This window comes from Cupressus sempervirens, chromosome 7 (genome assembly GCF_028749045.1).
Source record: "Cupressus sempervirens isolate cs-2001-9-10 chromosome 7, ASM2874904v1, whole genome shotgun sequence".
NCBI lineage: Eukaryota > Viridiplantae > Streptophyta > Pinopsida > Cupressales > Cupressaceae > Cupressus > Cupressus sempervirens.
Genome location: NC_143124.1, coordinates 702327670 through 702344462, shown reverse-complemented (window position 1 = coordinate 702344462; position 16793 = coordinate 702327670).

The window sequence follows — 16793 nt, the reverse complement described above, 5'->3', positions numbered from 1 at the left end:
TATTATTTTCATTCTGATCCCTAGTGTTCCTATGTCGTTCATCATTTTCATCATTGTGCTCAGACATCATTTTAGAAGGTTTTCTAACTGGTATTTCAATTTGTGATATTGTGATAATGATATTGGTATTTCAATGTTAGGTCCAACCAGTGTATGTGTTATGCTCTTGTTGATATACTTGGTTTAAGAGATGAATTGTCAAAACTCTTATCAATAGATTATTCTTGAAATAGTGGGTTGATATTTCTAGAGAATAATCATCTTATGTAAGAGCATTTCTTTGGTGATGAAGATTTGTCCAACTCACCCAATAATGTCAAGACTCGAGAAGGATGCTTACCCTTCTTAGATTGTTCAGTAGTTAGTTTTCTAGCACTCCTAGTTTCAACATGCATCAAGATGTAAAATAGCAATAATATGATAAGTTTAGACCAAGATCACATTTCAAATTTCATCTCAGTTTGAATCTAGATAATAGTAAGCGACACACGAAAAGGTACGAGTCATCACAATAATGACTAATAGTCTAGATGGTGACTCTTGCAATAGATGTGATGATACAGTTTGATAACAATAGATGTAACGAGATAAAAGAGACTAGGTTTGATAAAAAATGAGTTGTTTAACATAATTTCACCTAAATATTTCAAATTTAAAAACATTGGACAACATAAATAACTACCAGAAAAAGACTAGATCAGATAGTGGACCAAACTGGTGAAAAAAGCTCTTTGTTTTGCAATTTTTTTATATTCTCGTATAAGTATATGCTTTCCCAAGTTACACTTTGTTAGACTTGTGCGAGTAAATGCTAGACTAGACGAATAAAGGCAACAATTTAACAATATTTTGGCAATAATTAGGAAATCTCTCACATGATAGGTAAGGGGTCCTCATATGACAATAAGGTAGTTACCATACGACAAAAACAAAATGTAACAAGTCCTAAGATTCTGATTCATGTGACTATTCTCAACAAACAAGGTAAGTAAACAACAAACCTTCCTATATTTTTATAGTTTGATAGTTCCATGGATAAATTTTGATAGCATAATGATGTGTTAATGGTTCTCAGATATACCAGGACTAGGTTTATCAATAGTATGGTGAATAAGATAGTAGTCACAAGTAGTTCCATAAGAGACAAAACAATCTCATGAAACAAAAATATGGGGAGTCTAACTTAAGGATCAATACACAATTGTGTATGTTCTCAAACATTTCCACAAGTGGACAACATTGAAGACACTTCAAGCACATAAGTACCTAAGGACAAATTGGTCTAGTCACAAAAGCTTTGCTCACACTAAGTATCTCATGAATACTAACAGGTCGAGGGATGAGTGAACCTCACATTTAGAGAAACCCAATGCATGTTTGCATACCATAGAGTACAAATGGTGAGTGTAAAAACTCTTTGGAGAATCTGACTAATCCATTGGATCCTTCCTACATGCAAATTATGAGACTTTTAGGAGTGTTTTAGGTAGCTTCTATCTCAGAGTTTGTAATATAGATTTTATTCGTAACTATTTCATGTAGCCCCAAAAGCAGGGTTAAGGACTTTTCACACCCCTCACAAGTACTCAAATATAAGGCAATCTCATTATTAAGATTTAGAGTTCTAGCCCCTACACAAATACTGATGTATTGTGTTATATCTCTAGAAGTACAAGGATGATGGTGGTCATGCAACTGAGATTATAGCCCAAATTCCCCATGCATTCACTAGAGTAAAACAAAATAAAATAACTATGCCACTTGAGGCTCTAATCTCAAGGATGATTTCATTGATTATAGTGGGTCGGAATACCCAAGTTCACTTGTTCCCACTTGGGTCATTCCCATAAAACTCTTTTTCTCAACGACAAGCCCTCTAAAGAGACTCACAAGACTCAAAAATCTTTTCAGGGTTAGGATTTCTGATTGGACCAAGAAGGTCAAGAGTATACTCTCTTATCCTTAGACTCTTTAAGAACACACTAGATAGATCTAATAATTCATGAGTTGAACCCCCTTATGAGAACTCTCAATTCAACGCTTATGGGTTTCTGATTGGACCAAGATAGCCAAGAGCATAATCCCTTGACTTCTTAATTCAATGAACTTACAAGGTATTATGATTCCTAAAAATGAAAAGCAATACAAAAGATAGAATGTTTTGTTGAATTTGTCCCAGGCAACCTGCAAAACTAATCCTTGAGTAGTATGTTTCTATGAGTGTCTTCAATAATACATCCTACAAAAATGTGTTAAGATGTTCAAAATTGGATCACCACAAAGAAAAATTCCTAGATTAGCATTACTAATAATCAAAATATAAATTTGAAACCCTAAAAAATTGATCATTTTTTGTGAAATGATAGAGAAAATTGGCATGAAACTCGTGCGGTGATTTAGTGTTACCAGGCAAATAAATGTGGTCTCGTATGAGATAGGATCCGGTGTCAGATAATAATTCAGAAGGATCAATTACTTGTACAACCCAAGATCATGTTTAAAATCACAAAACTCAAGCATCGCTTTCTTATGAGTGTCTAGATCTAAGGCTATAAGATATTTCATCAAAATCATACAAAAAATGAATACAAATATGAAAACAAATGCAAAATGGAGATAAACATCTAAATTTGTTGCCTCCTTGATGTTGTGTGAGACAGGATAATCCCCAAAGGAGATGTCCAAACCCCTAGTAAATAACAACACAATGGAAACACAACAAAAAAATAACAATAATGCAAGATCTGATACCAAATCACAACTCTTTATTCATAAAATAACTGATTACATGCAATATGCCTAGTTGTAAGGCCTTCCGAGTTAGGGCCAAATACAAACAACAATTACAATATCAGTTCTGCAAGATCCCACAAGATCCAACTTACAATGTCAATCCAAATCTCAACTAGTCCAGATCCACAACTGAATCAAGAAGAATCCACACTTGTACGCTTAGGCTCACCAAGAAATTCTTTGATTCTCAAGTCGTAGCTACTAGCCCTTCAAAATTTGCATCCTCTTCTCCAAGATGGATCCTCATAATCATCTTCCTAAAGACTCTACAAGACCCCCTACTTATACCCAACTAAGCCACAAGTTGGCCCAGTTCATTACAAACTAAATTAAGTCCCTCACATTAAATATATTGTAAGGCCCCTTCCCTAGTACCCCATTATAAAACTTAAAAAAACACGAATATGATTAAGCCTAGGAAGAGTAATGAGATGAGATGTCATGTTTTTATCTCGTGTATAGAATGTAAATTATATATTGTTACCATACACCTTATGATAGAACGATGGTAAGAAGGTTTTGGGATTTAGGCGTGTCATGATTGGCATTTTCCTTGTCAACAATGAAATTGAGATCTTTATATATATATATATATATATATATATATATATATATATATATATATATATATATATATATATATATATATATATATATATATATATATATATATAAGTTATTGTTGTACTAAGTACCCTATTTAGAATTACACTAGGTTGATAAGTCGAGACCCTATGGAATAAAAACTCAAGATGTCATAACTTTGAAACTATGTCAATGGGTTCATAATATTTTATGGCCCAATAAAATGTAATGGATTTATTCTATGATTAATTTTGAAAACTTTGAGACTATGCAAACATCTTGATTTACCTAACATAATTGATACACCTTATAATGTATTATCTCATAATGATAATAGGATATTGTTAGTAATCAAGCTATATTTAATTGAATCAAAGGATACTAGTTGTGATGTTTATATTTTGGTGATTTTGACCAAAGATATGTATTCAAAACTAATTTTCATGTTGGTTGATTTAATAGTATAGATTCAACATTTCATCATTACGATCATAAATGGATTAGGATGTGGTTTAGAATGTTAGTTGGATCATTTGATTGGATATTAATGTTGATATGCATATTCTGATATTTTAATGTTTTAAATGCTTTATATGAAAATGAGTAGAAAATAAAAGTTGATTATGACAATTGAGTATGTTAATGTGAATTATTTAATATGAAATTTGGCATGCACCTATATACATGCATTTTATATGATTTTTCATTGGGCTACTAATGTTCAATTTTATTGTGTAGGCAATTGAACCATGGAATTTAATAAGGGAAACAAGGTCCAAACTTATGTGGACACAATATAGCCAAGGAGAATCTTTGGAAGATTCAAAGCCTCGTTGTGATGTGTTTATTTTGTAAACGTGAGTTTGCATGCGTGTAATAAATTTAAATTCATGAGTAAATAGGGATGTGTAATGTGTAATGTATTTTAATGTGTCACTTGACACTTGTAATTATTTATGTGTTCATGACATGTCACCTAGGGTTTTGGTCATGGTTACACTTAACCTTAAACTAATTACCTTTCATAAGATTAAGAAAATTCACTTGCAGAAAGGATGGGATGGGTCACCATCAAGAGAAATTCGAATTCAAACTCGACAAGGGTTTCCAAGGGTCAATATGTGGTCCCAAAGTGCCATTTATGTGAAAATAAGCCACTCATATGTTAACATAACACATTAGGGGCCTAAATTTGACCAATTTAGTGCTTAGCTAGCCTAGAGGGGGCCTTAACCAATGCATTCTTCCACCAATTCGAAAGTTGATTTGTTCCATGAGTTTATCCCCATCTTTCCACCTAGTCAAAATAACAATTTTGGTAGGGACAAGTTTGTAAGGGACAGTGGCTTGATGTTTTTGCCAAAAATGAGATAGAGGAAGAGCCTTTTTAGGGGACTTGGACAAACTAGTGGGGTGTTCACCCGCTCTCTAATTTTAGAGATAATTAGGATTTTGGAGAGAGGAAGGACTAAGGAGAAGGGAGCTTTGTAACAACTTTCATTTTGCCTTTAGCTTGGACCAAGGTTGGTGCCCATGCCATAACTCTCATTGCACTTGCTCAATGATGTTGTTCTTGTTCATATTGTGTTAAAATTCATGTCATGTGGTTGTGTTGAGAATGTTGGTATGTGCCATTGTTGTGATGGATTTCTCTTATAGATTTTTCCTTGCTTTTATGTGTATGAATGTTAATGGGTGTGAAGGCTTCACTCACTCTTGGGAGGGAAGAGATGCCTTGGGTGAAGGGGTTAGTTGGGCTCAACATTGAAGTTGAGATATTTCCCTCTTGGATAGAGTTTTGTTGTTCATGGAGTATGGGCTCCATTGAAGCCACATGTTTTGTTTGTTATTATGGGAGGTATAAGTGTATTGATGTAACACAAAGGATGTATTGTGATAGCCTTGAAGAGGCATTTGTATTATGGGAGGTATAAGTGTATTGATGTGATGAGGAGGATGTATTTTGATAACCTTGAAGAGACATTATGCAATAGCAAATGTATACGTGTATATGGATATGGCATTCCCCTCTTTGAAGAGCCCAGCTTCACCCATTGTTTCATGATTCCAATGGTGAATCATTGTGTTAAACCTTGGAGAGATAATATATGTATTATGGTGTTTTGTTGTATGCATTGTTAACTACATGAGTGTAACCTGTTTGAATCTTGTTTCCCCCAGCTCAGTGGGTGGCTTCTTAGAAGCCTAGGTTGGGAGGTGAGCCTCCATGGTTCTTGTGTACATGTTTTTGCACGTATTGTGCTTTTGGAATCCATGAAAGAAATCAAGGATTTTTCCCTTTGCATTGGTAAAGAAAAAGATGTGGCAATATGTAGTGTAGTTGGAAGGAGCATTCTTCCTTTAAGCCAATATGTATTGAGTTGTGATAACAAGACCTCCATTGTTGTTTTGTGTAATGTGTTGTAAAGGAGGATCTTCACTTAAATGTATATTATTGTGAATATAGTCTTGATAAAGGGCTAAAGAAATTGGAACATGGACATTTGTAGTTGCATTGTAAGAATCTATTTGCACGCATCTAGTTTGCATTGGAATAGGAAGAGTTGTCCATCATCATAGTCATATATGAAGGAAAGGAGAGAGTTTCGTGTAAAGAAATAGCCATGACTATTTTTGAATCATAGATGGAAAATACATTCTATTGTGGTTTCTCGTGTAAAGGAGTTCCATATTGTAATTAGTTGATAAGCAATTTCATTTAGAGTTTCAATGTAGCAGAGAAAGATTAAAATTGGTAGATTTAAAATAGATTCAAATTGATTGTTGCAAGTGAGTAGTATGACATGATTTCATAAGTTTTTTTCTTTATTTTTTATTTTTTATTTTTAAAATGTCGATATCTTCAGAAAATTACATAAAACATTCAATTAGACATATTTAGTAGAATGCTAGTGATAGTATTAAAATTCAACGCTACAACTAAATTTCAAGTCAATGTGTATTAGTAAGGAGAATAGAAACAAGAGTAGATCATTAAAAATAAAAAATAAAGGTAAGAGGAGAGCTAGAAGTATAACTCTCTAGATTTTGTATGGGAATGGAGGAAATAATCCCCTATCTATTACATACCATTAAAATATTCCCATCATTACTTTTATAAAAAAGAAAATATAGTATAATAATAATAGTCCTAGGATATAGTAGACAATAGTACTAGTAAGTTGAAAAGAATGAGGGTAAATCAAATATCACGTGACTATGGCTTATGAGATCTAGTCACACTCATCAAAAAGAAATATATATTATAATATTACACTCCCATGGTGAAACTGACTTTTTAAAACAAAAAGGAAGGAGGAACTTTTAGTTTTTATATATAAAATAAATAAAACATGACATATGTTTAACTTGGAGGAGAGAGGCCCCTTTTGATTGGCGGCCCTCTCTCTTCCCAATACCCCAACCACCTTGACAAGACCGATCTCGTGGAGGAAAAGGGGACCACACTTCACACTCGCCCATGCCATTGAGAAAGTCGTCACCATGGACGGGTAGCGTCAAGTGCATAGGGAAGCTACATGTGGAAAAGGAGGAGTGCTTAGGGTATAGCGCTTGAGAAAGTGACATGGCTGATTAAGTGGGGAGTTGTTAGGATTAGGAAAAACATTTGGGTTTTGAGAAGAGCACATGGAGGTTTGGGATTTGTTGAGTGTATGTGTTAGGGAGTTAATAAGATAAGTTTAGGAAAGTAAGAGGTAAGTGAGGGTAGTTAGTAAGGTATGTTACTTTATTAAATGGGGTAGTTAGTAATGTTTTGGGATAAATTATAATATAAATTTATGTGTTAGAAGGTATGCTAGGGAGTTAGGATTAATATTATGGGTGGTAGACTTTGGGAACTAATGATAATCTTTAGTTGGTAGTTAATTTTATGAAATTAGTAAATTATAAAAGGTAAAGGGTAGCATGTATAATAATTATATTTAGTAATGAATATTATAGTATATAATCTATATATTGCCAATAATATGTATATAAATATATTATGTGGAAGAATGTTATTCACAATGGTCACATTAAGTGGTATACATAAATTGGGATCAATAGTACCTTGATGTTGTTCATCATATAGTAGTTAGTGAGGGGCTAATGCATAGTTAGTTAATGTGGTAGTAAAATTATATATTTTGGCTATTAGTTAATATAAATAAACTAGTAATTAGTTAATGGTGGGGTACCGTAAGTGTTTATTAATTAACAGTGAGTGGTAGTTAGAGTAAATGGAATAGTTAATGATAGTTGAGTTAGAAGATGACACTAAATGCTAAGTTTAAGCAACTAGCTAAATGGTTAAGTGGATTAAATAAGTATTATGTGGCAAGTTATATAACCATATGGCAGGTATTTTATGTGTGTGTGTGCGTGTGTGTGTGTGTGCGTGCGTGCGTGTGTGTGTGTGTGTGTGTGTATGTATGTATATATGCATATATGTATGTATATATATGTGTATATGTATGTATATACATATATGTATATATATACATAGATATATACATATATATATATATATATATAAATATATATACGCATACATACATACATACATACATACATACATACATACCTATATATATATATATATATATATATATATATATATATATATATATATATATATATAGGTATACATACATCTATACATGTATGTATACATACATATATACATGTATATATGTATAATATATACATATATATGTACATATATACATACACACACACACACACACACACATCAATCAAACATAAGTAATTAGGATTAGTAACAAGAGACGAATATGGATGCATTATCTTCCTAAACCATCCTATCACAAGAGTATCATATAATGTAACCCTGACTTAGGAATAGAGTTCAAGGTCCAACATGACTATGGATGTTATCACATAAATCACTCCAACCAATACGACTATGAATCTCTGTTCAAAACAAATTTTTACATGATACTTTATTAATGCAGTCATATATTTAAGGTCAGAATGATAACCTTAAGGGATACCCCTTGTATCAATAATTCTACCATCAAACCTTGTAAGGGAGCACCCCCCTTTGGAGATTGTTATTGGTTCTATATGTTATGATTGACAAGCTGATAGATCCAACTATATGTTGGTATTGATATCTTAAAAGAATAGATTTACTTCGAACCAATGTATTGATGGATTGAGTCATCAGATCATGATGCCAATTAGTATTGAACATTCAACTGACCTATATTCATCATAAAACTTTAGTTCAAAGCGTAACAAGTTTTCATTATAAAAATGTAATGAAAACTCTACAAAATTTCAATGAAGCTGTCTTGCACTAGCAAGAGGAAACAATATATCCTCTTTTTATAAACATTCAAGGAAACTTTGTATTTCATTTCTTGGAACAAGTATTTTTTTGTAGTATATCTAAATATAAATCATGGTAAATCAAACAAGCAAATATTGGTAAGATTTTGTTTGATATCTAATCATATTGATTGATGCCCCACCAACAACATTATAAGCCTTTGATGTAAAGGCTAGCTCTCCTGACTTCTCTACAATGGGTTTACTTTTTGCTACTGCAAATAAACATGTAAATGATATTACTCAATCACTCAAAATGAAAATTTTAAACAAAAGAAAGAAAGGGCATGGTCTGTATCATATTATCCCCCAAATGAGCAAAAATGTCCTCGATTTGTGCCATTGATCAGTAAATAATTTTTTTTAAAAATTTTATTTATTTTTTCTTTTCTGGGATATCCTCATTTGAGTATGAGATTCATTCAATGACTTCATCGTACTAGGTAAGTGTTATAGAGGATGAAGATGAGAATCATGGGGAATGATTTGAAGAAAAGCCTTGAAAAGAGAATGAAAGATAAAATGAAACAAATGTAGAAAATAGTGGACAATGCATGCCTCCATATGAATTTTGATGCAACCTATGTCACCTCCTACCATAGCATTCTCATTTAAGGACCTTCAATTAGAAGCCCTTGCTAGTTGCGCTTTGGGATCACGTACACCCTTTCCTTAAAAGAAAGGGCTTTCCCCACGGTCAGTTGCTCATCACATTTCACGATGTTGTAGTGCCTCTAAGACCAACTTTGGTGCTTGAAAGTGAAGATGAAAAAAATGGGTATGTAGGTTTTGAGCCAACCACACTGCCCTCGTTAAGTTTGACAAAGGTCCAAGTTGTGACACTGGAAGATGACCTAGTAGATAATACTAGAACATGGAATATTCATGAAATTTAGTTTTTTGTGTCATAAAGTCAAATTTACCCCAATAAAATTGACACTTGCTAATAAGAATTTATAAATTACTGTACAAAATAGATTGGAAAAATAAAACAATTTATACTTCAGATTGTCACGTTCTTTTTATTGAAAAAATCAATAGATAAGATTCTAATGAAAACATTAATTCCCTAGAAGAACTAATAATAACAACCTTCTTTCTTATTCATAAATTACAACATATCTAGGTTTTACATTCGTATTCGGTAAGGAATGGGGAGTGAAGCATGCGGAGCGAGCGGGTATGGGTTTTTGAATTAGCGGCAAGGTGAGAATGGGATTTTGAATCAGCAGCTAGGTGGGAATCGGGAGAACACGGGCATTGGGGGGCAATCCGCAGCTACAGGGCAGGAATCAAAGGTGAATGATGCAGACGCCTCAAAGGATGGGGACCCATGGGAGTTGCTACCTCACCGAGGTGAGAAGATTCCCCTTCACTCGGGTGGTGGGCCGCCTGGGGCCTAGGGGCGCTGGTCGAACCTTTTCAGAGTCAAACCATCAGGTAAGTCGACATTCCCGAAAGTCGTTGATAAATCAGACAGGGAGAAGGGTATCTTTGCTCTGGAAGTTCCTCAGGAAATTATAGACCACAATATCCTCAGTATGGCGAATACTCTAGTGGGAAAATTTATAGGGCCAAGGCCCAACATTGATGTTGTGAGGGTTTTTTCCAGAAACAAATGGGATTTAAAGGGGCATGTAGAGGTGACAACAATGGCTAAAGGTTTCATGACTTTTCAGTTTTCTTGCTCGGAAGACTTTTCTAGAATCTTGTGCGTAGGGAACTGGTCTCTGGGGAGATCTACTTTAATCTTGCAGAAATGGTCTTCCAATTTGGACTTGAATAATGATTTCCTATCCCAGGCTCCAGTTTGGATTAGACTCTCAGAATTGCCCATGGAATACTGGCATGAGGACGTATTTGATGGCATTGCTAGGTCTTTTGGAGAGCTTCTTTCCATTGATCCTGTAACGGCAACTAAGAAGAGACTTACCTATGCAAGGATATGTGTAGGAGTGACCGAAAGATAGGATATGCCTCAAGTTATAGAATTTCAATCTCGATTAGGAAGTAGAATCCAAAAGATTGACTATGAAAGTGTGCCTTTTGCGTGCTTCCATTGTAAGAAGATAGACCACAAGGCTGGATTCTGCCCACTATTCAAAGGAAAGGGAATGGGGGGAAAGGCCCGCCCTCAAGGTGGGAAGAAAGCTGCTCATGTTCCCAAAAAGATTTGGAAGAAGAAAGAAATACAAGTCAAGAAAAATGGAGAGGCTGAAGGATAAGCTAATGATTCTGTTCCTGATCACCAAGCTGAACCCCGGGACCTCTAGGTTGTAGTGGATGCACTGGAAGGAGAAGGGAATGAGACAACTGAGGTCAAAACCAACCCTTCCCATGTAAAGGAAACCAAGGATAATCTAGAAGAGGCGAGTATTAAGGAGTCTCAAATCCTTGATAGTTTTGAGGAGGTTGATCCGAACCTTTCCTCTGTCTCGGACTCTATGGAGGAACAAAAGGAAGGGGAACCAATGTCTCAAAACTCCACAAACCCGGTTAGTAGGGAAATCCCTGTGATAGTGAATAGAATCTTAGAACGACTATCTGCTTCAACATCGGAACAACTGGCCAGGCTAGATGCTTTGTTTAATTTATGTAAAGAAGAAGAAGAGCCACCCTGGACAGAAGTCAGAAGGAGAAAGAAGAAGAATAGTCGGGACCCCTCTCCTGCCTCTCCTGCTTCAACTAGAAGCAAGGCCAAGGCAGATCTTGGTCATAAAACCAACCCGGTGGGAAGGAAAAACAAGAATGAAATCAGGAAGGAGGAAGCAAGAAGAAACATCATGGATGGAACACAGTGCACCATCCAGGAAGCTTGCTCATCAATTAAAGCATGAAGATCCTCTCATGGAATATTTGTGGACTCAATGGAATCCACAAGCAAGAAGTTGTAAGGAATATGATAAGGGATCAAAGGCCTGATATATTTCTTATTTAGGAAACGAAAATGAAGAAAGAAAATCTGGAAAATATTAGATTCAACAGCAACATGAATGGAATTGCCTCAAACTTAGAAGGAGCATCTGGAGGGCTGCTGCTATTATTCAATAACAGACATTTCAATATTGTGCCCGAGTATGATGAGGATAACATCCTCTTATGTAGAGTTCAACATTTGCAAACTAATGATTGCTAGTTTTTAGTGAACATTTATGCTCCCAACAACAAGAGAGATAGAAAAAATTACTGGGTCAAAGTTGGAAAGTTGGTGCATACCAGTGACATTAAGAAAGGCATAATCCTGGGAGACTTCAAGTCTCCGTTAGAGGACAAGGAGAAGATGGGAGGATTGCCCCCAGATTGGGAAAGTAAGCAGGATCTTTCTAATTTCATCAATGACCTGGCCCTAATGGATTTGGAGCTCTTGGGGGGTACCTTTACCTGGTCTAACAAGAGAGCTGGTCAGGACTGCATTCAGGTCAGATTGGACAGAGCTTTAATATCCCCAGATTGGTTGCACTCTTTTAGCTGTAGATTATCTTTGCTTCCTAGAGTTGGTTCTGACCACTCCCCCATTTCTCTTGCGGTGTCCCCTCTTGAGCCTAGGAGAAATTACCCTTTTAGGTTCGAGAAAATGTGGACTACTCACCCCGACTTATTGGATAATGTCAAAAGATGGTGGGGGATTGGTGTTGATGGCTCAACCATGTTCAGAGTCACCAGAAAGCTTAACAATGTGAAGAGGATGGTAAAAATTTGGAACAAGTCTAATTTTGGCCATATTTTCCATGACAAGGAGGAGTTGTCAGACAATTTATCTATTATCCAAGATAGTATACAGAAGGAAGGATATAATGAGAGTAATAGGGAGGCTGAGCTATTGATCCTGTCAGATCTTCATAACATAATCAACAGGGAGGAAAAGTTCTGGAGGCAAAAATCTCAAATCACATGGCTTAAGGATGGAGATTAGAACACGAAGTTCTTTCATCTCTCCACCCTAAAACATAGGGCTAACAATAGGATCTCTGGAATCAGGAAGGGGCAGGTGTTGTTGTCTGAAGATCCAGATATCTTGGCTGAAGCGGTCTCCTTCTCTTCTCTTCTCTCCGAGGACCCCCTACTTTCCAAGGAGGACGAAGAGGATATCATCTCTTGTATTCCTTAGATTTTTTAACCTCACCAAATTGAACTTCTCTATGCTATTCCTAATGCTTTGGAAGTTAGAGAGGCCCTTTTCTCCCTACCTGGTGACAAATCTCCTGGTCCGGACGTGTTTCCCACCTTTTTCTTCCAAATGTACTAGCCGGTGGTCATGGGAGATGTGGTTAAGGTAGTTCAGGAGTTCTTCAGAGCTAGAAGTATTCTTAAGGAGATAAATTCTACCTTCTTGGTTCTCACCCCTAAATCCCCAGGGGCTGACTCTTTCGACAAGTTCAGGCCTATCAGTTTGTGCAACTCTTTCTACAAGATCATCTGTAAAGTTCTCACTTTCAGAATGCTTAAAATCCTACATTTGATCATATCGTAGCAATAATCTGGCTTTGTTCCTGGGAGACAAATCTTGGACTCGGTGCTGATGGTTCATGAGGTTATTCATTATTTAGAAGCTTCCAAGCGAGAAGGTATGTTGCTCAAACTGGATCTTTCAAAAGCCTATGAGCGGGTGGACTGGTCCTTTCTTGGGAAGGTTCTTCAGGCCTTTGGTTTTGACAATAAAGTGTGTAAACTCATTTCTCAATTGGTGTCTACCTCCTCTCTTGTTGTTCTGATTAATGGAGCCCCCTTTGATTTCTTTAAATCTTCTAAAGGTCTCAGGCAGGGAGACCCCCTCTCTCCTATCCTCTTCATTATTTTAGCTGAATGCATTGGGAGGCTTATTGAACATAAAAAGTCTGAAGGGAGTCTTAAAGGGATTAAGCCTTCTTCGAGAAATGCCCCCTTCACTCATCAGCAATTTGTGGACGACACTATAATGGGGGGGAAGCTTCTGTGAAAGAAGCTAAGACTTTGAAAGATGTTCTTGATACTTACTCCAGAGGGACTGGACAACTGATTAACTGGAACAAAAGCTCGACCTTCTTTGTTAACACCCCTATAGTCAGACAAAGGAAAATTGCCAAAATCCTTGGTTGTGGGGTGGGCTCTCTCCCCTCATCCTATCTAGGGCTCCCCTTGGGCTCCTCTCCCCCTGACTCTTTCTGGAATGGCATTCTAGACAAATTCAACAAGAAGATGGTTGGATGGAAAGGTGCCTCTCTCAGCCAGGCTAAGACATGTTTACTGGTCAAATCCACTCTTCAGAACCTTCCCATTTATGCTCTGAGCCTCTTTGGAATTCCTGTGAAATTTGCAGAGAAAATGGAGAAAATCCAAAGAGACTTTCTATGGACCAGACTTGAAGGAAAGAAAAGGTACCCTCTTGTTGCCTGGGAGAAGGTCTGCCTCCCCAAGAGGTATGGAGGTCTGGGCATCAGAAAGCTTACCCATCTTAATAAGGCGCTTCTTGCAAAACAAATATGGCGAATCTTCAATAACACTGGTTAATGGAGAGACATTCTGGAAAATAAATACCTCAGAAGACCATCTCTTCATTTTACTTTATTCAATGAGGACATCCCTAAAGGGTCGACTATTTGGAATGGTATCCTGAAGGCCAGGGACTTGGCTAAGGCGAGGGTCTCTTAGAAACTAGGCAATGGAGAGGATATTTAATTTTGGTCTGACAAGTGGTTATGCCAAGGCCCTCTTTCTAACAACCTAGTATTTGAGAGATGGGTGCAAGAATGCACGGAGCTATATGGGTTTAAAGTAAGCAATTACAGGGTTGGTCAGGAATGGAGAGACCTTTCCCTCATTTTCGAGGATTTGAAACCAATAATGACTATGCTTAACTCTTCGATCCCTAGTAATAATAAGGATGAGCTGGTCTGGAGGGATAATCTTAATGGAAGTTATTTTCTTGCTTCTGGCTACAACTCTCTCTGAGGTTTAAAGGAGAAACCCCCTTGGGCAGATGCTTGGCTCACGGGCCTCACCCCAAAGATCAACATATTTTATTGGCTAGCCCTTCAGAACAAAATCCTAATGCAAGATAATCTCATGAAGAGAGGCCATGTTATGCCCAACAGATGCCCACTCTATAAAAACCAGTCTGAGTCGGGAAATCATATCTTCATTCAATGTAACTTTGCTAGGGAGGTGTGGAGTTCTCTTAATCAGGATATGGAGATTCTCTGGTGCTAGTCAGATAACCTTATCGACTTCTTCAATCATTGGAAAAGCCTTTGTAAAATTGCTGGTCGGCAGGATAATTATGCTTGGTTTTTGCCTCACTTCTTCTGGAGCATCTAGAAGGAAAGGAACAACAGAATTTTCAGGGACAGAGAGGAGTTGACAATAATTCTGGGAAGGAAGATTTTGAAAAACATAAAAGAAAACCTTCAAGTGATGAAGGAGGAGGAAGTTGATATAGGGGATAGGAAGATGGTTAAAGAAAAAGACAGGAATCCCAAAAGACAGGATGCCAGATGGATTCTACCCCCAGAAGGGTGGTCAAAAGCCAACTTTGATGGTGCTTCTAAGGGCAACCCAGGCCCCTCTGGAAGCGGTGGAATTATAAGAAACAGTTTTGGCGAGGGGATTGCGGCCTTTGCTCTCCCGCTTGGTACCTAGACCAACCATTTGGCCGAAGCCAGAGCCACGTGTAGTGTGGTAAAGCTAGCTTTTGAAGCTGGCGTTTCCAAACTTTGGCTTGAAGGGGACTCGAAAAACATAATTAACAACATTAATGGAATCTCCCCCCCCTCATGGTCGATTGCTAATATAATTGATGAGACACGTGCCACCCTCACAAAATTTGAGAAGGTTCATGTCACTCATGCGTTTAGAGAGGCAAACCCAGTTGCTGACTGGTTCGCTAACAAAGGGGTGGGAGCAGAAAAAGAGATGACCTGGCATACTGGAAAAGATTTTTCGATGGAGGCTAAGTCACTAATCGAGCTGGAGAAAATCCACGGAAGTATGGGTCAATCTAACTGTTATCATGTTTAATAAAGAAAGATTGGATGTTGGTACGAGCCATAATAAGTTTCTTGGTGTTCGTAATCTCAAGGGATTTTTTTCATCATTTCAACAGGTTTGGAGGATCGTTATCATTTTCACTTGCTATTGTATCAGAGAGGCAAATGATCATGAACCCAATAATAGAAACAGAGCCAAAATCTTGGCTGGAAAAAAATAGCAGAGATTGGGGCTCATGAGAATAGTTGAAGAAAAAATGGATGTCATGACTGGAGAACGGAGCAAAAAGGAGCCGGTGGGTGAAATGGAGAAGTGGAAGAATATGGGCAAAGTCTGGAAAAAACTAGAAAAGGGCGGGGTTGCAAATTTTTTCGAGAAACTCCATGGTTTTGACCCTGAGGTCACCAACAACATGGTGAACTCGTGGAACAATGGCAATGTCAAGGTGAACGGGGTTTCTTTCCAAATCACAGAGGAGGTGGTTGCGGAGGTCACTGGTATCCCTATGGAGGGTTTCAAATTCTACAGGGACAAGAAACTTTCGTCCAATTCAGTCAAGGAGTTTGTGAAAAATTTTGCAGAGATGAACAAGCTGGAAAAGAAAGAGTCTTTCTATGTGACGAAGACTATAAAGAAGTTCTGGAGGTATTTTTTATATGCCCTCATTGATTATGCTACCCTAGACCCTAGGTTTGATCGGGTTAGAACTCAACATTTTGTGATTTTAAATCATTTTCGCCATAAGAGTAGAATTTCTATTCCCTTTTACCTTCTCACTTCTATGAACAAGGCTATCTCTAGTTTCAAGAAGAAAGCCACTGTTAACCCTGCTTTGCATGAGGGTTTATTGCTCCTCATCCATGAGCATTTCAAAGCTTAGTCTATATGCAATAACCCTCCTCAAGTTGAGGATGTTGACAAAGGCAGCTCCAACTCTTCTTCAGACTCTGATGACATTGAGAGCATTAGCTCGGAGGAGGAGAATGTTACCTCAGGAAGGAAGAATAAAGGTCAAGGCAGGAAACAGTCCACAACTACTACTGCCAGCAGGAAAAGCCCTAGGGATCACGACCAAGCTCAAGAAAAAGAGAGTTATG